General features: G+C 42.7%; 1 protein-coding gene across 2 annotated transcripts in view; it reads left to right on the top strand.

The window, feature by feature from the left end:
- The window catches only part of AGAP1 (ArfGAP with GTPase domain, ankyrin repeat and PH domain 1), a 384,937-nt gene that overhangs the window by 254,053 nt on the left and 110,204 nt on the right, over window positions 1-20,680 (top strand). The window lies entirely within an intron of this gene.

Raw genomic sequence — 20,680 nt, 5'->3', positions numbered from 1 at the left:
GCTGCAAGACCCTGTTTGTAATTTGCTAATGAAGTACTTGTACCTTTTGATTAGGTTCAGTTTCATTTAGGCCTCCATTACCCGAGTGAGCGTTTACAGCCCTAATGAACGGGCTTAATTAATCCTTTCTGGTGACGCGGAGGGAAAAGGGGGGGGGGGGGGGAACGAGGTAGAGTCAGCAGGAGCAGAGGCTTGGAAATGTTAGCCCATGAGAGGCCGTTAGTAGCCTAACAAGGAGGAAAGGCTTTGGTGTGGATCCAGAGAGAGTGCGAGAGCTTCATAACGAGGCAGAAAGCAGATATACAACTTGTGATTCCTGCCGGAGAAGACATCAGGGAGTCTTTAAGAGCTCGACAGGAGTTTGGGTTTTCTGTAGTATAGGTTGATGCTGCCGTATAGATGAGCACCGATTATGACAGCATGGAACTTTCCAAAGGTGTTTCAAGCTGATAAATTGATCATTAGACATCGTCCTCGGCAGCCAGAGTTGTGAACTAATTTATCAATGAGGTCTCTGTGGCAGAAGGAAGACCCACAGCATCTCTTTGATTATTTGGGGGCAGTTGACATTCTGCAGCCATTGTAGCCTGTAACTATTCTGCACATTGCAAGAAGTTGGTGACAATAGTGCCAATAGTGGATTACCAAACGATGATCTTAAGACATTTTAAGCCTAATATTGCATTTTCATCTTGTAACTTATGTCATCGATGAAATGTTTAAAAAGGACGTCTTAGGTACCGTTCATAAAACTCCTTTCCTCCATGGATCCGGAAATGGAATTGAAAACTGATACATTTGCTTCTTTCTTTCTTTATGTATTGTAACATGTTCTCCTTTTTGTATCTTTTTTTGTAGTAAAGTAAGATCTATAAACATATATGCTCTTCCCTTCTCTCTCGTATTGACTTCTCTCAGTCTCTTGGCTGCAGAGAGCCGTGCATAGAGAACGCCTGATTGCAGTGGGAGGCAGAGGCTCCTCTGGTGCCATTTGCATAAATCTTGTTAAGTCAGAGGCAGTTAATGAGGTACAAATGAGGCAAGGAAGGTGACATGCAGATCCATGCTGGCAGATGGGAGGTGGCTCTAGAGGTATCAGCTGCCGGGGTGTCTGCTTCTCCCCCCCATACCTCTGGATTGGCCCTCGAATGTAAAAACATCCTGTGACAATGGACTGGAGAACAGAGCTTGCAATCCATGTATTGATACAACAAACCTTAATGTGTCCTCACATCCTCCCTGCATTGCAGGTCTTTGGAGCACGCGATAGTTTTTTGGGATACATTTCAGGTGTTCTTCATCTCTTTAAAAAAAGGGGGAGATCAGTGCTTTTCTGTGATGCACTAGTACTGTCACACAATGCACTAGTACTGTCACACATCCCTAATGATTTCTGCTTTGGAAATGATAGCAGATCTCGAATAAGAACTAGTAGATGTTAGTGTATTAATAAGTGATAATGTTTCATACATCTGTGAAATGCCTAATAATAAAAATTTTTTTGAAATTCCGACTTTCTTCTGCCAAGTGTTTCTGCTTTGTTGACCGGTGCTCCAGGACTTTAGATAGACCTCCACTCCCCGCCCTCTGTCAACGGAGATAGATCAGATCTCTGGACAGAAGTTTGTATGTCTTTTTTCCAGTGCCTCGCGCCAGAGCCTCTGGGACAAATCTTTATTAAATGGGGCCCATAAACAGTTTCCCATTAGGAGCGGAATTGTATCACTTTGCCGCATATAATTTGGTCACCCAGCGTTGGTTGAGTCACAGAGACTCATTACGAGTCCTTGTGGATGGGACTGAAAGCTGCTAACGATTGTACCAGTATAATTAAATCTTTCCAAGCACTCGGCAGCAGTGTCAACGAACTGTGAAGAAAATAATGTTATATAGCCAATCAAAAAGAGATACTTGTAAACTCATTTGAAGCGTCAGTGTGTGTTAGAGCCCTCTCTCTGGATGATGCTTATTGCTTGAGAAATTAAAGATACAGTTTTGTGCTAAGAGGCAATCCGGAAATTACATCCTGAATTAGTTGTTAATTGATTTGGTAATTCCCTGGGGTCTGCACACTCTCTCTCACTTCATTTTTTCCCTTTTTGTTGCTTTTCGTTAAGTGTCTGTTCTCCCAGCTCCACAATCATGTTTACCAATTAGATGTAATGATAGGAACAATGTGGGTATGTGAGCTGGATGCAATGTGTGTGTGTGTGTGCGTGCTGGAGTTAATGTGGAGTGTGCGTGTGTACTCAACTGAGCTCTATTGCCCTGCATATATTACGTTGTGTTGCCATCAAAGCAATGTGTTTGTCGGGAAGTTTAGAAAAAATATATTTTTGTTTCATAGAAGATATTAATATCTGTGATTTATTGTTACATCACTGCGATTTAAATACCGCAACTATAAAAACTTTTCCCCACTTTTGATTTTTTTAAATATTTTTTGTTGTGTTGGTGTGCATTCAGATTTGCCAATTTTAGTGCAAAATCTGCCTGTGATTGCCGCACATTAGCATTTTTTTCACCGTCCTTTACTATATAAAATTACATTCTGCAAACTTCAGGTAGCTAATGATAATAGAAAAGTTTTTGGTTGTTTTCTAGTTTAGTCCAGGGCCTAAAATCAAACCATCCCTGTAAAGGTGCACACAAAGCGGGTCGGTTGCAGAGATTTCGCTCTACTGCAAATCCATTACATCCAGGTGAATGGGGTTGTTTTTGCAGCTTGTGCATGGATTTTTGTAGGCCCCAATCAAACGAATGGAACAGTAACAGAAGTTTCTGCAGCACGCCTTGGGCTACTCTTACACAGGCGTCTGTTTAAGCGTGGCGTTTTAATCGCAATGTTTAACGTGTTTTTAAACGCATTTGACAGTGTCTTTTAATACACCCCTTCATTACAATGGGTGATGAGGTGCGTTAAAAAGCACCCAAAATGCACAAAAATAGCGCAGACAGCGTTCGAAAATCGCCGCGTTCGAACGCTCGTCTTGAGAAGCCCCACTGAAATCAACTAAGGCATTTAACAGTGTCTAGCGCAGCATTTGAAGTGCCAACAAAAGGCGTTTTGTACTTGAATAAAGTTTTGTGCATCTAAGGCCACTCTCATACACATTATGCTGAGCTCAGACATACCACTTACGCCAATGTCTACATACACACATAGTAGCATAGCATGCTAGGCATCTTTTATTTAAAAAAAAAACAAAAAACAACAACTTAGATTGGATGTCATGGGGGAAAAAAATATATATTATCATGAACGCAAATACCCTGAAGAATGTAAAAGTCCAATTTAGTACTTTACAGTCGTGGCGCCTTCATGCAACTTTGCAAATAAAATATACAAAAAAAGTTTGGAAAATTTTACGTTTAAGACTAAATTTTGTATTTAACAAAGTCTTACTAAACACCATAAAATTCAATATGGTCATTCAAAAAGTATGGGTTCATTCACGCCAACGTTCAGCCCTTGATGAGGCGTCCCTTCTCTCTGTTCTTTTTGGAACATAACGGAATTAAAACACAATTAAGTAGTTCTGGTTTTCTCCCTAATGATTTCAATGTTTTTGGCAAATGGAAGGCTTTCCGTTCGCTTCTGCTCCGTTTTTTAAAACAAATAGTGCCGCAGACTGCGCTATTAGGTAAAACGGATACCTAATGGAACACAAGCAAACTGAAAGCTTTCCACTTGATTTGAATGTTTTTGGTTTTTTTAATAGATCGCCATGGGGGCGTATAATTGTGTTTTAATTCTGTCTCTCTACTTAAAAAAAAACAAAAAAACGGAGCGGTGAGATGGAAAGCCTGAATGCAGACTGAACACCGGTGTGAATGAGCTCTAAGGTGTATGACAGTCATATATACTACAGATGCTTACATCTCCACAAATCTGGGAATACGAAACCTTTTTTTTTTTCTTCAACCTATATTTTTATTATATATTTGTATATTTTTTTTTACACACATACCCTGTTTCCCTGAAAATAAGACATACCCTGAAAATAAGACATAGCATGATTTTCCAGAATTTTTGAGGATGCAAAATGATTTTTCAGGCTTTTTGAAGATGCTTGAAATATAAGCCCTACTCCAAAATTAAGTCCTGCTAACAGTTAATTTAAAAAGTCAATTTAAATAGTGTCCAGGCAGCTATACATGTAAAAAAGTTAAACCTTATTGAACAAAAAGTAATATAAGACACTGTCTTATTTTCGGGGAAACACGTTAGTTCCTTTGCAAATGCAGCACAAAAGATAGACAAATGTCATTAAGTACAAAAAAAGACATCATACAAGAAAATTTGGAAATCATCAATTTTTTAAGCACTGACAGAACTAAAGCAGATTTATCACCTGAAGATGCTGCTTTATGTCAAAGGAAACCTGCCACCACCGTCCCGCTCATAAAACTGACTGCATTGGTTGTAAGGGGATGAAAAATCACTCCCTTCTAATGCTTTCTCTTTTCCTAATGGTCTCAGTTAGATTGCAAAGTTATTCTGTGTTCTATGCAAATCAGCAGAGAAGAGTCATCCGAACGAGAAGAGTTAAGACATGGGCTGAGAAATTGCTCAGATTCCCGCAATCAGTGAGAATCTGAATGGTAATCGTTCAGTCGAAATGCATGTACGACTGAATGACGAATCGACCCGTGTAAACAGGCCGTTGTTCATCTGTGATAGACTGCCTGTTTACTATGAATGGAGGCGGGAGGGTTCAAAACGAACCCTGGCCAGCCCCAAAAGCACAGAAATGATCTTCTCTGGGAAAACCTGTCTGGCCTCGGCACCCTACAGGTCGTCCCATGTAAAAGCACTCTTCGGGATATGTTCACGCTGGGCATAAATCCTGTGGCTAGTAGAACTAATGGATTCATTTGGGAACGTTCAGGTGAAAGAATCTGAACGTTCTCATAGGAAACCATTGGTTCTTATAGCCGCGTGATTTTGCGCGCCTAACGCCCCTTATGAATGAGCCCTTATATGGATTCATGAGCCCCCAAAGTAACCACGCCTGGATTGACAGGATTTCCTGTGTAATGGGGAATAGAATGAGTTGTCTATTAGGATAACTGGGGTGTGGTTAGTACAGCAGCTTATGAATCAGCTTGACTCTTCACATTCAGTTGACTCTTCTCTCCTAATTTGCATATGATGCGGGATATCATTGTAATTTAATTGCAGAGGTACATTTCCTCAGTAGGAAAAGAGAGGGCATAAGAAGTGATTGACTTTTCATTCCCTGCTGGCTAGTGAAGTCCGTTTTTTGGGGTGAGATCAGGGACGTAACTATAGAGGATGCAGGGGATGCGGTTGCACCCGGGCCCAGGAGCCTTAGGGGGCCCATAAGGCCTTTCTTCTCCATATAGGGAGCCCAGTACTATGAATAAAGCATTATAATTTGGGGCCCTGTTACAGATTTTGCATTGGGGCCCAGGAGCTTCAAGTTACGCCTCTGGGTGAGATGGTGCCGGCAGTTTCTCTTTAAGGTGCCCATTAGAGAAAAGTTGGTTAAACCCACTAATATCAACGGGATCAGCCAGTCCTTGTGATAAGACTGTGCCAACTTCCCCTCCTATCTGCTGTTGAATTTCAACATGGTCAACCCATTGTTTCCTCAAGAGATAAGCCGTTGTCAGCCGTTACCTATTCCCCTCTCCCGGTTGACAACACATACACAGTTGGCTGAGTCGGAGTCATGAAGAATGGCTGTTGACTGACAGAACATTTAGCCGATAGCTATTAAGTGTATGCACTCCTTTATTACATGGACAGATCCGCTGCTCTTTTAGCCCAAATAGCATGACAAATATGACGCTGTCTAGCTAATAAGAGTAATCGAAGAATATTCATGAGGGGAGTGTACCATCTACGCTCCTCACTAGGACTGATCTTTGACCACTCCTACTAAAATGTCCTTTTTGGGACTATCATGACTTAAACTGTATTCAAATTACAATGCCAAAGCCTTTTTTTTTCTTTAACCCCTTTTTTTCTTTTTTAAGTTGGCATTTTATGGAGGGTAGAACTATTTCCTAGTTTTACGTACAGTTGAGGTCTCATGTCACGATATTTCCACGTTACAATGGTCATCCCGGAACATATGGAAATTGCCACTTTAGGGACCACTTATTTAGCAACAGAAACTATAGGCAGCAGATGACATGGCTGGATCTCCATACTTCTAGAAGCTACATAAGTGAGGGGTACTTCAAGACAATGACAACCCACTTGTGTAGATTACCCCAGTCTCTAGCATATGAAAGCAAGTAGATGTCCTACAGGCAGAGATCACCCACTTGGGACTCTCCTTTATGATGGAAGTCGTCACTAGGTAGAGGTGACTCTCGCTTTGGACTTGGCCCAGCAATTTGTTTTATGGTTGCTCATTCATTTTAATGGGCAATTTGTAATACTACATTTTCCTTCTACAGTCGGATAAAACGTTACTCATCATTGCCAAGTCAGGTGTTTGTTTTGATGAGAACGGCCACATTGAGCAGATACTATAGAGTTTGATCAAAGATGTGACCGTACAGTTCAGTAGAAGTAATTGTAGGTGACTTTTCCAATGATTAATTTTAATTAGTAAGATCAGAAACTTGGGTTCTTCTAAACCCACCAGGGGCGTAACTATAGAGAATGCAGGGGATGCGGTTGCACCTGGGCCCAAGAACCTTAGGGGGCCCATAAGGCCTCTCTTCTCCATATAGGGAACCCAGTACTAAAAGTAAAGCATTATAGTTGAGGGGCCTGTTCCAAGTTTTGCATCGGGGCCCAGGAGCTTCAAGTTACGCCTCTGCATCCCACTAAGGGTGCCTACCCACTAGCGATATTTTTTTCTTGCGATGCGAGAGCGATAATTATCCAACCAATCATACTCATTTGCGGGTTTTTTTTTTTCAGTCTCAACACTCTGCAGTATTGCTCATTGTTGTGAATGGGGCCGGCGGCAGCCCAATTGAAAGCATAGGGAGTACATCGTGGACTTCTGCCACCGCTGTGACAGTTATGGCAGAGGATTCCTTGACCCCCGCAGAGATAAAGCAATCCTCTGCCATAGTTGTGGCAGAACTCAGTGATGCTATCCCATTGCTTTCATTGGGGTTGACACTGCTGCGGCCCCATTGAAAGCAGTGGGCTGCAGGCAACCTCTGCAGCGATGATTTTCGGGGAAGGGCTTGAAATATAAGCCCTTCCCTGAAAATCATCCCTAGTTGTAAAAAATTATACTCACCTAGAAGAGCCATCCGGCTCTTCTCTCCGGCTCGGCAGTCATCTTCTCTGTTCTGGAGGCCGGGGATTGAAAAATCCCCGCCCTCAGAAAGCGCTGGTCTCATTGGCTGAGCGCTCAGCCAATCACATGCAGAGCTCAGCCATTCATTGAATTCCTGAAACATCTAAACAGATAAACCTTTTATATTCCGCTCACTTGTTTAGTCGTTCACATAGTGTACCAGTTAATATTAACAACTAATGTGTTGACACACAACAATGTGCGAACGAGAAGCAAACAAATTCTCATTTGTCAGTCAATCATTTGCCGTGCTTACACTGAATATGTAATTTGAATATCATGCAAATTATTCACATAATCCAATGAATGATAATCGTTCCATGTAAAAGGGCCCTTACTGTGAACTTCTTAATGATCTACTTTGTCATGGACTTCTCTAAACCATGCTTAGTAGTACAATGTGTGACAACAGTGGTGACTGTTCTGGTATATAGCCTGTTTCTGCGGTATTGCTGAAGAGTCCTGCCGCATAGTGCAGAGGTACTACTGTAAATCTACACATTGCAGACCGGTCTTCTCCATATTTATTCTAGACGCCGCTGACAGGCGCATCGCGCTTAATACGTTCATTTAGATTTATAAGCATTGTTTACAGAACCTGTGTGGCTGCTGAAGCTCTAACAACATCTGTTCCCTGGTACTAATTAAGTGCTAATTACGAACGAGCTTTGTGTGTTTGTCATTGTTACGGGCTGAATTTTTTTTTGCTTTTGTGGGGAATGTGAATAAATTGATATGTTGGGCAAAGACCTTGCGAGGACCATGTAAAGTTTGTGCACAGCAGCACTGGCTCGTGTACATTGGAAGAGCCTATGGCTTTATGGTCTCTAACGTTTATGTGTGACTTACTGTATATGTGCACATATGTAATAGTCACATGGATACATTTTTTTGTCTGTTTGGTTAAAAAAAAAGACCAAATAGACTTATCCTATCTGGATTTCTAAAGATACTCTACATAGTTATATTTTGGTACAGTCTGATGATGCAGTCACTGCATGTGGCAGAAGACCCGTCCACCTACAGCGGTTGATGCATTAGTGGCTAAATCGTGCGGCTGTTGGGTGCGCAGGGAATTGATTGCATGCGGTTATTGCATCAGACTGTGTTTTGACTATGTACGTTTATTCTAATTACCTTGTCCTATGGGATTCATTCTGGGTTCCTCAGATCCTTCAAAGTACTAAATATTCAGAACCTTCTTGTTTAGTGTCATTAAGGTCCCACTTACACGGGCGACACTACATAGCCGCGAGAAAATAGCAGGGATATCACATTGTGGATCCATGCGATATTGCTGCAATTTCTCGCAGCAATACCGTGATTTTGTAGCGCTACAAAGTCGCATGACTTTGTAGCACCACATGCGGGGGTGGTTTTTTTTGGGTGGGAGGGGGGGGGAAGGAGGGCTTGAAATATAAGCCCTACCCTGAAAATAAGCTTAGCTGCAGAAATTTTTTTTTTTTAAAAAGGATACACTATTCTGGCACTATTCTTCTTCATCTCTTCTGGCCGGGGATTAAAAAATACCACCTTCTGAAAGTGCTGGCTGTGATTGGCTGACGCTTACCCAATTAGAGCCAGCACTTGATAAATGACTGATTGGTTCATCGAGCGCTGGCTGTGATTTGCTAAGCATCAGCCAATCAGAGCCAGCGGTTCCAGGAGGTGGGGATTTTTGAATCTCCGTCCAGGAGAGATGAAGGAGAATAGTGCTGGGGACTGGGGCGAAGATGCTGGCCTGACAGCCCTTCTAAGGTGATGTACACTTTTTGTCTTTCCCTTTAGCTAGGGCTTGGGTTATGGCTTTAAAAGTAGGATTTGCCTGCTGTCAAAGTTGTATTGTACCACACGAAAATTGAGTTTTCATGCAATGCAACAGAGTGGAAGGCTCCATACACGGGCTATAAAACCTCACGAGTCGTGGGCATATCGCGAGACCTGCTAGGTTTTTGTGTCGGGTTGTCGCATGCTGCAAAACATCAAAATGTGGGAAGTAACCCATAGAAAAAGCATGACCTTCACATACATGCGATTTGTAGCAACGCAATAAAATTGCACAATTTTGTCGCCCATGTGAATGAGGCCTAAAGCAGATTTGTCAGCTCTCCTGACATGTCCGCCTTGGTAAATAATTATATTCCCCGCAATTCATGAATTTTGTACCTTCTATCATTATAACTCTGCGTTGTACTGTTCCTGTGTTATTCCTCCTAGAAAGTAATGAATAAATTGACATCTGGGTGTTACCATTTAGGAGTGTCTACCTGCATTGTTTGATACTGACCAATCGGTGTCGCCACTGAGGGAATGGTAACACCCAGTTGTCAATTCATTCATAAATTTCTAGAAGGAATAGCAGAGGAACAGCACAGAGTTATAAGAAAAGATGACCTAGAACTATTGATACATTACAGATACAAATATTTACTAAAACATGCATGTCAGGAGGTTAAGTGGACCGACTCTCTTTAGGACTTGTTCTGTCCTCTGATCACTGGGGCCGGCTGTATAGCTTTGCAACTGCTGAAGCACTCACTGTCTTGCATTCTTCTTTACTTTGTACACCCCTGTTTTCCCACACCTAAGCCTATTAGTTACGTCTCCCAGAGCTTGTAATCCGTCATGTGGGTGGTCTTCTCCGCTAACTATAAATTAATGATATTAATGGGTGGAGGAAACTTGACATTATCGATTGACAGTGAGTGGAGATCGCCCACTTGACTGACTACAAGTGCCAGGAGCCATAACTAACGCAGGTGAGTGTGAGGGGTCAGGGGGATTTACAAAGAAGACCAAAGAGGCATGGTAGAGTTAGCGGGAGTTTCCAGGCTGCCTTTGTGAACAGAGGACATAGCAGGGCTAATGGGCATCATAAACAAAGTAGTTGTCCAAAGTCTCTTTTGATCCACACCCAAAATATTTATTTCCCCCACTGTCATACTACTTTGATTTGTCTTTTTGTTCTTGTTAAGTCTTTCCATGCTAAGCTGGTTAGTTGGCAGATTTTGGGCAATTGGACAGAGAACATTAACTTGTCCAATCTGTATTCGCTCCGACATTAGCCTTCAGGCAAGGAAACTGATAGTCTTCATAGATTGTTAGCATGATCCAAGTACAATACCATGTGTAGGGCAGCTTTGGTTTTCCTTAACTCAAGGCCTATATTGCAGCTGCATACAAGGTCTGAGTTGCACAAAAGTCTGTGGGACGCGCTTACAGTATGTTTCTTTGATCACATACAGAATCCAGCAGAAAAAAATGGTGCGTTCTGTCCAATGCTATATTATAGAAATGTACTGCTTTTAAAACATTGGCTTCAGGGAGGACTATATTTTTAATACAGTGTCATACAAAGTTCCTATGGCTGTATGGTGCGGAGCCAAAGGGATTTTGTGTCTTGCTATATAAGGCTGTGCCATGAGCCCTAACTTCAATATTTCATGATCACCTGAAGGTCATTCGCCAGATATCCACGTTCATGGGATACATCTATGTGGTCGCTGGTGCACTTATAGGTCTGAGCTCTCACTGTTTTTAAGGCTTCTTCTGATGGATCCATTTTGAACTGGTTCAAACATCAGCCCAAGGGCTCACTCACATGGGCGTATGTTGCGCAAAATACGTGGCGCTAAAAGCCCATTAATTTTTATTGGGCCACTCCTGCGTTTTTTTTCATTCAGCATGACCTATTTTGGTGCATATTACACATCAATATCGGCTATGGGGATTGCACACAGGTTTGATCATCGGTAACCTTTTTTTACGTGGTATCTGGATTAAATTTTGTTAAATCTTGTCCGATTTGCTGCAACTTTAAATAGTGTAGATTTCCTGCCTGCAGTTCCATGGAGGAGAATCTTCAGTGTGTCCGTACCCTAACATCCCGAAGTGGAGACAAAATGTGTCATGTGACGGTAGCGTAAGCTTGGAAGACTGCGTTATTTGTGCCAAAATCAATGGAAACCTGACAAAACAGAACCGTTAAGGTCCTTTTACACGTGCCGATTCCTGGCCCCATGTCGGCTGAATGTACACGGCCGGGTCGCATCCCGCAGCGGAATGTGACTCTGTGCCCGGCCAGTGACTCCTGCGTACCTGTCCGGATTCTTGTTCTCCGTGCTGCGGATGTGCGGACGTCCACTCCAGATTCCGCAATGCGAATCTGTCTGTGTGCATAGGGCCTTAAATAAACGCTAATCCTTACGCATGTTGGCGAGAGTCCCTCCCATGGGAACAACTTTTCATTGGTATGATCGTTCATCCCCATAGGCTGGATGTACATCTCCCTGTTTACATGTACATTCCATCGGCGAGTATTTTAGTGCTTGCTGAAAATCACCGATCGGCTGTTTTCGCTTGTTCGTTGGTTGACCATTGGCCCTTCCGATAGTCAGGCAAACAAATGTATGGCGGAACATTGGTGCCCAATAATTGTAAAACGATGGCGTAACCGAAGACTGACTGTATAAAGTCGATACGGATATTAACATATTTCCGAAAAACTGATAAGTGGCGGTGTGAAGCGAGCCTCTTGTACAGTCCCCAATATACAGTCAGATGTTGACTAGTCAACACCAATAGTTTGAGAATATATTTGTCTATGCAGATGGGAAATGAATTATTAGTGGCAGTCAAATTGATTTAAAATTAATCCCTTTGCTGCCTGCAGGCACGAAATACTTTGTGATCTGGGTTTATCGCATTAGTTTTCCACTAAAATTGCCCCTTGAGCTCTTGACAAGTGATTACTACAACTGTGTCCCGGCCCTTTGCATGTCGCAGGAAGTGCTGCGGTATTATTACCAAGAATGATTACCGAGTTTTATTATTAATATTATTCATAAACAAGGTTGTATTCGCATTTAGGCGACTTTATTACACAGGATCGGGGCTCCTTTGCAGATTAACCCTTAGAAGTCCTGTTTCTCCACTCTTCGACTTGGCTACCAGTAATTACTGGCATGTCTCTCTATGCCCTGAAGGTAACTGTGCCCGCCACAGCTTCTCCATAGATCATTGTAATGTCATGGTGAGAATGGCACACGGACTGCGTTTGAATTATTCAGAGATTCAGAAGATAGGTACCGGCCAATTGTACAAAGAAGAAAAACATGTTGGGCTCGTATGTAAAGTCTGGGTGAGGGCAAAGTCCCGAATTGGGTCCATAAAATGGCACATATACTTGCCCCCTGTATAGACGTTCTACTTCTGACATTTTTTTGTACTCTTGCATCCAAGACTTGTTCTAACATGATGGTCGTCCTACATATAAAACAACTGAGGATGTTTTTTCCTAAAAGAGTCAACGATTTTGTTCTAGTTACATGTCTACAAGGCGATAGATAAATTCCTTGTCACTTGACCCATTTTGAAAAACCGCTGCTTATTTACAAGTACAGATCTGTTGTACCTAGACTCACCGGACATATTCCTACATTACCCTGCACGTTGAATGTATTTTTTTTAGAAAATAACTCATTTATATGATTAACCACCCCTTTAAAGTTCCCCAAAAATCACAAAATTTAGTCCCAGGACCAGAGACAGTGTGTATTGCCTGCAGCTGTTCCTTTCTCCTTCATTCTTTGCTGTCTAATATGGTCCAAGCAATCTTCAGACTACCTAATCCCCCACAGTGCATTGCTAGTTTTAGACTATGATGCACTATGTCTGCTCTCTGATTGGCCAAAGCTGCTCACATGATCAGCACTGGCCAATCTGAGAGCAGAGCACAATATGCATTAGGTAGTTAGAAAATTGCTGATGCCGTCTTGGATGGGTCCTGTAACTGGCAGATAGGAGGGGCAGCAGAGAAGAACAGCGGGTAATATACCCCTCTACTCCTCCTGTTCCAAGAACCCAAGGGTCGCTGAAATACCTTCTATAAACATGTGCAGTTGTAGTATTTTCCAAGGCCTCATGACACTGCTATATCATGTATATAGGCTGCATCATCTGTAGCCCGCTATACGCCTACACCGTAACTCCTCATGTCTTCCTTCTACATGGAGGGTGTTCTTTTTTCTGCACCGGTTCATACTTAAAACCCTTTAAGCAGAGAATAGAAAGGCTTACTCAACATGAAATGGTATTCTATTTTTTCAGATGGTGCACACAAAATTTGAAATGGATTTTAGTCTAGCTTCTGCATCTCATTCATGTGATTGGGAATTGCGCAGGTTTTTCTATCCATGTATTTGAAGTTTGGGAAAAAAAGCGACACGCCATTTCTTGACGCAGACCCCTCAGGAGCTGTAAATGCGAATCTGTGGAAAAAATGCCAGACCCGGCTGTGGATCTCTGCCGCAGCTTAGGTGGCAGATCCTTGTTAGATTGTTCCAATGCAGAAAGCGGCCGTGTGAACACGCCGAAGACATTTTGGACTTCATGGTGCACGCACAAAAGTTCTCTTTTGCAAAAGCAAAAAAAAAATGGACATCCATTTTATTGTCACCCTGGGAATTAAATTAAAAGCGCTGCCACCGGATGACATAGTTAGGTTGGAGGTTCAGAGCTCAGGGGCGTAAATGTAATCATGCAAATAGAGCCGAGTACCTCACCTGTAGAGACCATTCCTCCCAGTAATGACTGATTACCAGTAATAATGGCTATTATCATGTCAAGTACAGACCCACAGTGGCTGAAGGAGTGAATGGAAGAGCTGCGCAAATCTGTCTCTGCAAAACCTACAGTGAATAAATCACTTTGATTCCCACTTCTAAGGCCAGCACTTCACATCTTTTTCCGTGAACGGAGCTCCTGTACGTTCCTGATTGCAGTGTCATAGCTTATATTTTAGCATTCCAAAGGTTGGGCTGCCAACAAGCCCATTTCCTTGGCAAGATTTGCAGGGCAGCTCTGTATTTTGTTAGGGTTAATTTCTGCATTTTAAGGGAAGTTTTGAAGGGGGTAACCTATCTCCCGCAGAGCCGCAGGTGTCGTAACTCCTCCTCCTCCTCGCGACGTCCGCCGCTTTTCTTCCTCCCCGCGTTATTTACACTGTAATTCATTTGTTTTAGTCTGCAATTGGCAGCTGACAGGCTGTAATTTCACGGCTTGTAATAAAAAGGTGTCTCATAATCTGCTTCATTTAGCAGCGGAGCCTCTAATGAAATTAACTGCAGCCCTAATTATTCCCGTGAATACTAACGACCCGCCGTCACGACTCCCTGCGAGAAGGACACTGGAATTCCGCCTTCCGCATCGTATGGAAGAAAGAGAAGTCACATTTTTGGGGACGGGTTTCTCCTCTACCTCCCACTAGCCCATCTCCCTATGAAGCCGGATGGCTTTTAATACCTATTCAGAACTCGAAATGAATTTCCTTCTCTGACAAGTAGGGAAGGGTTTGTCGTAAAAGCGTGCTACATGCATTTTTTGGTAATCTGGGATGTCGATCCTTGCCCACCTCCCTTGCTGGCACGGAAGCCCCGATGCCCGCCATGTTCCTGGTATTAGAAGGACTCTGAGCCCTCTGCTGTAGGGAAACAGAAACTTATCAGCAAGTCAAGCTTTATCTCTTAATGAATAGAGAGTGCTGAAGTAAGCGTTAGGTAATTGAGTTTATAATTAATTACCCAGAACCCTCATCAGATAACACGCTTGTAGAGAAGAATTTTTTTTTTTATCGCAGCCTCTGTCTTTCTGTGTCCCCCGGGCCTGCCCTTCTCTGTCCTTGTCCTGGCTGCTGCATGCACTTATCTCCGGCCATGTCTGGCCGGTGGCCCTCCCTGTGTCCCCAGGGTGATGATGGATGAGCGGAAGGAGTGAACTACTGGGTGATGCTCCGATGCATTGCAGCGATAGTTCCCCTAGTACTGTCCCCCCTGTGACACTCATGTAGCCGCCTGATGGTTTCCTGACATCTCCCAACAATGGTCGAGGAAGTTTAGAGTCCATCAGCTCTACACCTCCTCGAATCAGTCTACCCCCATCACAAAGGCCACCCATGGCTCCATCTCCTGCTTCATTCCCACCAACAATACAGCTGCAAATGAGCGTCATTCAGAGCATGTCTGCTCGGGGTCTTATCACTCACAGACTGAGGAGAGAATCCTGTGCTTTGATTGATCCCTATGTGATTAGGGGGAAGTTTATCTCGGAACACTCTGCCCTCTCCCTTCCCTCCATCCTCACATTCTTTTGCACTTTGCTCCATTTTCCTAATCTTCTCGCTACAATTTGTTTTCTCCATTATCCGTCGTGCCCCCTTTTTTTTATTTTCTTGTATCTTTTTCTCTCATCCGCTCCTGTCAGTACCTTGACGCCTATCTCTGTCTGTGCACAATCTCTCTTCTCTTCATTCACTCGTACATGCTAGAGGTCCGGTCTGTTCCTGGCCAGTCATGATCATCTGGGTATTGGGCGCACAAGTGCCACCTGTCCATTAGTTCAGCGTCGTCTTTTCTTATCTTGAGTAGGAAAGGAAACGATCTGTACGGAAGCGTCTACAAGAGGATTGTCGATCGGAGATAGGATTCCATCTAGAGAGGACAATAAAAGCTTGCGTGCTGCTTGTCGTCTAATTGAATCGGTATTAAATCTTAAAGCGGCGGTAGACCAGGCTGAGCCATTTGCAAAAACATAGCGTTTCCATTGGAACAACTTTTGACGACGGGCTCTTAAAATTATTTTTGGGTACTAACAATTAACCCCTTCCAATCCAATTTGTATCCTGGTTTTCCTAGGGGGCTTACTCTTTTTCTGCAGTTATACAACAGCGCTATATGCTGGCTAAAGCAAGTACTGCATGAGGTGACACATTGGATAGGCTCCGACAGCAGAGAGGTTGGCAATATACAGTAAGAGAACCCCGACGGACGTCTTATAACATCGCAGCCTTAAATCATAATATCTTCAGAGGTCAGACAGTGGGTTGGAAAGGGTTAATGCCGTGAATCGTTGGCAGAAAAAAAATAAAAAATTCCAATGTGGGACAATACAAAAGTTTCTCAATATGAAAATGACTTGGTGATCACAAAACATCGCTACATTTATAGTATTGTCGGATTAAGGCCCCTATATTTTAAGTTGCGCCTATGATCCAAAACGGGGCGCTCTGTAGATCCTTAATTAGCCCTGTTTGTATTAATCTACTATTTAACGAGGCGATTGATTTAATTTGTCAGTTCATGGCATCTTTAAAATAGTTTTTCCTATACGGACGATGTATATTTCTAGCTATTGGGCAGTACTTTTGGGTATGGCGCTTGTTTCTGATGATATTTAGTAGTCGGACCACCTAGATGTATGGTCGTTGTGGAATCCTTCCATGACCATCTTGCAAGTTGGTGGTCTAAGATTATGCAAGTCCTTTAAGGATTTTTAACTAGGTAGAGAGTGTCCCTTCTTCAGTGTCACTAAGATTGGTGTTCTCCCTGCGCGCTGCCCTCGGAGGTACAATATGTCTGTCATTGTGCAATGTGACGTTCCAGGCCTGCAGGGAGAGGAGAGGGCGGGGGAGGGCTGAGGAAGGTAGCAGGGCAGAGTATCATTATCAGACGTAATTGATAAATAATATCCCTCATAAATACTGCCAGTCCTTCAATTAGTTTTCTGTAAAGTTCGGGATGGGGAAGTGATGGCCTGTCAAAGTGACAATGGATGACAAAAATTAATAAATTGCCTTCTAAATAGTGCGGACACTTAAGAAAAATTGGGCAGCCAATTTAGCCCAGCGGGAGGTGGGGGGCCGGGGGCTTCTTCTCGTTTTTATTTTGTGCTCTTGTCGGGCCTCTAATGTTGTCTGGGCTTTATTAATGATAACGGAGCCTCCGCTGCCGCTTATGTTGCTACGGGCAACTTTGTTCATTAAAATTAAAGCCGGCGTTTAATCCCATTAGCTGCTCTCTGGGTAGCTCCTGTCGCTGACAGTATACGGGAGGGAGCGTATGTGGGTCTCTGCCCTGCGGACGGTAGGGTCGGCAGAAATAGTGATGCACTTTATTCTTTCTTTTTCGCGTTTTCACAAAACAAACGTGTACATTTAGTGTAAAAAAAAAAAATATATATCTATTATTCAGAATTCATACTTCGCTTCAAGTATATGATTTTTTTTTTTTCTTCTCACTTTGGGGTCAGCCCCTTCTATGCGGCACTGAAGGTGTTAACCAGCCTTTTATTTCTTTTATCAACAGATTTTAATTAGCGTGGTGAATTGAGAAGCAAGCGTTAGTACTAGCAAGGATCCCCTGATATTACAGCGCTGTCTGTAAATAAATTGTAGCATACGCTATCAAGGAGAATCACTGAAGTTAAAAATGCTCGTTAGAGGAACGTGGGAGTTTTGTGTTTATTTGCTTGTGCTAATTGCTGCCCGACAGTTATCGGTGCAGAAATAAGTGCACAAGAACGTGCAAGGGTCCGGCGAAGAGGAAACAAATTGGGGTTGGCACTTAGATGTTGAATATGAAATCCCAGGTTAGATTAGAAAAGATGTGAAAAATCACAGGACGCTCTCCAAACCGTCTGTACGGCGCTTCAAGAGGGCGCGCGGAGCCCCTCCAGTTAGTTATAAATGCGTCTGTCCTTGTTTTCCATTTGTATTTGCTAATAACAATGTGAGATAATGTGCGCTCCGTGGAGATGCAAAGAGAGATGAATGACAGTATCAAACTCATTGTGTCAGGCGGAGAGGGGGGGTGAGCGATGGCGAGGATGCAGCCACCTCTGGGGTGAGGAGGTTTTTTGCAAAGAGACCCCAGTGGGTCAGAGATGCACAGAACAATATTTCACGGTACTATATTTCCCTCCTACTATATATATATAATATATATATTTAATTTTTTTTTTTACGTAATTCTGCGCCCCGTCTTGGGTACGGGTAGGTTACCTATTATTACAGTACAATTCGTCGGCCTTGGCAGTTAAGTAGTTAACAAGCGCGAGAGTGGTTCCTGTTATAGATTGCATGCCGCAGCCTTTCCGAGCTGCGTGGTATCAATCTGAGCTCCAGTATAATGTTCATGTTCTAGGCGCCGGAGCTGTCATGTGTAAGGAGCTGTGAAGATGTATATTTTGAAGAGCGAAAAAAGAGCAGACCCTGCTTTTTTATCCTGCCACCCTTTAATTGTTGACTAAAATCTAATAACTGTTGTGCTAAATGAGCCATTAAATGTCCTTCTCGTAAAACATTGTGTATCAAATGATTTTAATGTTAGAAGCATAATGTCACTTTCATCTTCATGACAAGAGGCAGATAGCTGGGAACGAGGAGACAGAGAATTAATGATGAGGGAAGCAGGAGCGGGGCTGGGATCCTGCACAGAGGCACAACGGGGAGACCACGCTGCATTCAGGACCTTGGACAAAGCACTCCACTACTCCCGTCACCGGGGGTTCACACATCTATGCTCACAGATATTATCGGGGATTGGCTATAGGGACATATAGAGCGTACTTGGGAGATACATTTTTTTAGGGTTTTTTTTTTGGGGGGGGGGGGTTGTTTTTTTTTTCCACATTGGGGTCCATTAACGAGGCAATTAAATCTAGCAATGGCTACAAATGTCTACTCATAGGCATACAAAATTATCCGAGTAGGTAGCCTATATAAAAAGTTTTCCGTGTTCTATAGTGTAGATGGGCTTCACTGTTAAGGATTTTTATTCTCTTTATGCCTTTGTTCCTTCCGATCTGGCAATTCAACTAGTTGAGTCCTAAATGAAGACGAGTTGGGCATGTGGCGCCCATTATCTTTTGAGACTTCCTTCTGAAGGAGCTCATATAGTGCCAACTGATTGTTCAACAGTGTTGGCCAAGTTGTGAATACTATTCATATATGCAGGGGAATCGCCCCAGGCGGCACGGACACGTAGAGACCTGAAGTTGGAAGTTTTTGTTTTTCGTTTTTTTTTTCCCCTTAAATTTGATAGTTTCAGCATTAGATAAAAGCTGCTGATTTTATTTGTAGAGTGTAGCATGCAATACAGTTGTTATGAAGAGGCTCGCTGCAGCCGGCCTGTGGGTCTCAAGCTGGGAGAAAATGGTTCTATTAATTGTTGGCCTTGGGAGAGATAAGCAGGGGACAGCAGGAGAGGCAGGTGATGGAGCATCATAGTAATGGACCCCAGGTTGGAATGAATGTGGACACGGGTGGGTGGTAATGACCTTCCCAAGGTTCTGGATTCACCTTCTGCCAGGGTTTTAATGGCTTTTATATTACAGCCCATTCCTGATAACAGGCTGCGCCGTGCATGACGTGGCCGGCTTACCTTTTACGGATTGCAGTTGAGTGATAGATTCTTACCACCGATGTTGCCCTGAATATTAGAGTCTGTTCTGCATAAAGTGGAGTGGAGATTTCCTGCTTAGAAATAAGCATTTAACTATTTTTACAGGAGTTGCTCTCACATATTGGGATCCACTTCAGGATAATGAAAACGTATGTACTGAAAAATGGGGGGTTGACACTATTGTTTTTTCATAGTTTCCATAATTTGTAACATTGTTTTTATCACTCAAGATAGTTCTTTTCCATCCTGTCCCGATTATTTCCAACCTTTGTGCAATTTAACCGCATCCTTCTATGTGAAAAAATGCTGTTTTCTTCAATTAATACATGCACTTCATAAGTTTCACCATTTTTAGACCAAATGCTAAAGTCTTAATGAAAATATTCAGATTAAAATCCAGATTCATTGTGCGGTCGCGTCTATTATCACAGATTTTAAAAGGTTGTCCTGGATTAGAAAAAGAGCCTCTTCTTCCCCGTAAACGGCGCCACTCTTTTTTTTATGGCCTTGTCTGGTATTGCAGCTCAACTTAGTTTACTTAAAACAAAAAGAAAATGTATTTGGCTAATTTTAGAAATATGGTTCAATTCCTACCCTGGAATGGTATTTTCGGCATCCCTAATTGGGACATTTGAGGTGTTAGAATTAGGACTCACTCTCACGAGCGTATTTCGGCTGCATATTGCGCACGCAATGCGTAGTGCTAAAACTGCGTTGATTTTTATTGGGCCATTGAGACCACCTTTTTCATGCTCATGTAAAAAAAAAAAAAAGCACAGCATGTCCTATTTTGGTGTGTATTAGGCACGTAATACGCTCATTATAGTACATGGTTGTGTAAAATACGCTGTGAATTCACGTTATATGCGTATTTGCTGCCAGAATACACATGTGAGTGAGCCCTTATGTTTCTATGCAGGGCCGACTTTAAGGCTAAATGGGGCCCAATGCAGAACCTTCTCAAAATGTCTTCTTATCCATTAACTCAAGACTTCCTCACAGTCATTATGGGTTACCATACACTGCCCAAATAATGCACCCATTCAGTATGTGTAGCTGCATCCTGTGTAGATGCCTTCCCAAAGGTTTAGGATTGGAGGCACAGGCTCTCAGGACAGAAATCTTGCAAGCCATTGGCATCTGCTT

This window comes from Eleutherodactylus coqui, chromosome 8 (genome assembly GCF_035609145.1).
Source record: "Eleutherodactylus coqui strain aEleCoq1 chromosome 8, aEleCoq1.hap1, whole genome shotgun sequence".
NCBI classification, from domain to species: domain Eukaryota; kingdom Metazoa; phylum Chordata; class Amphibia; order Anura; family Eleutherodactylidae; genus Eleutherodactylus; species Eleutherodactylus coqui.
Note: the sequence above shows the minus strand (reverse complement) of the source record. Positions and strands in the feature narration are given on the sequence as shown.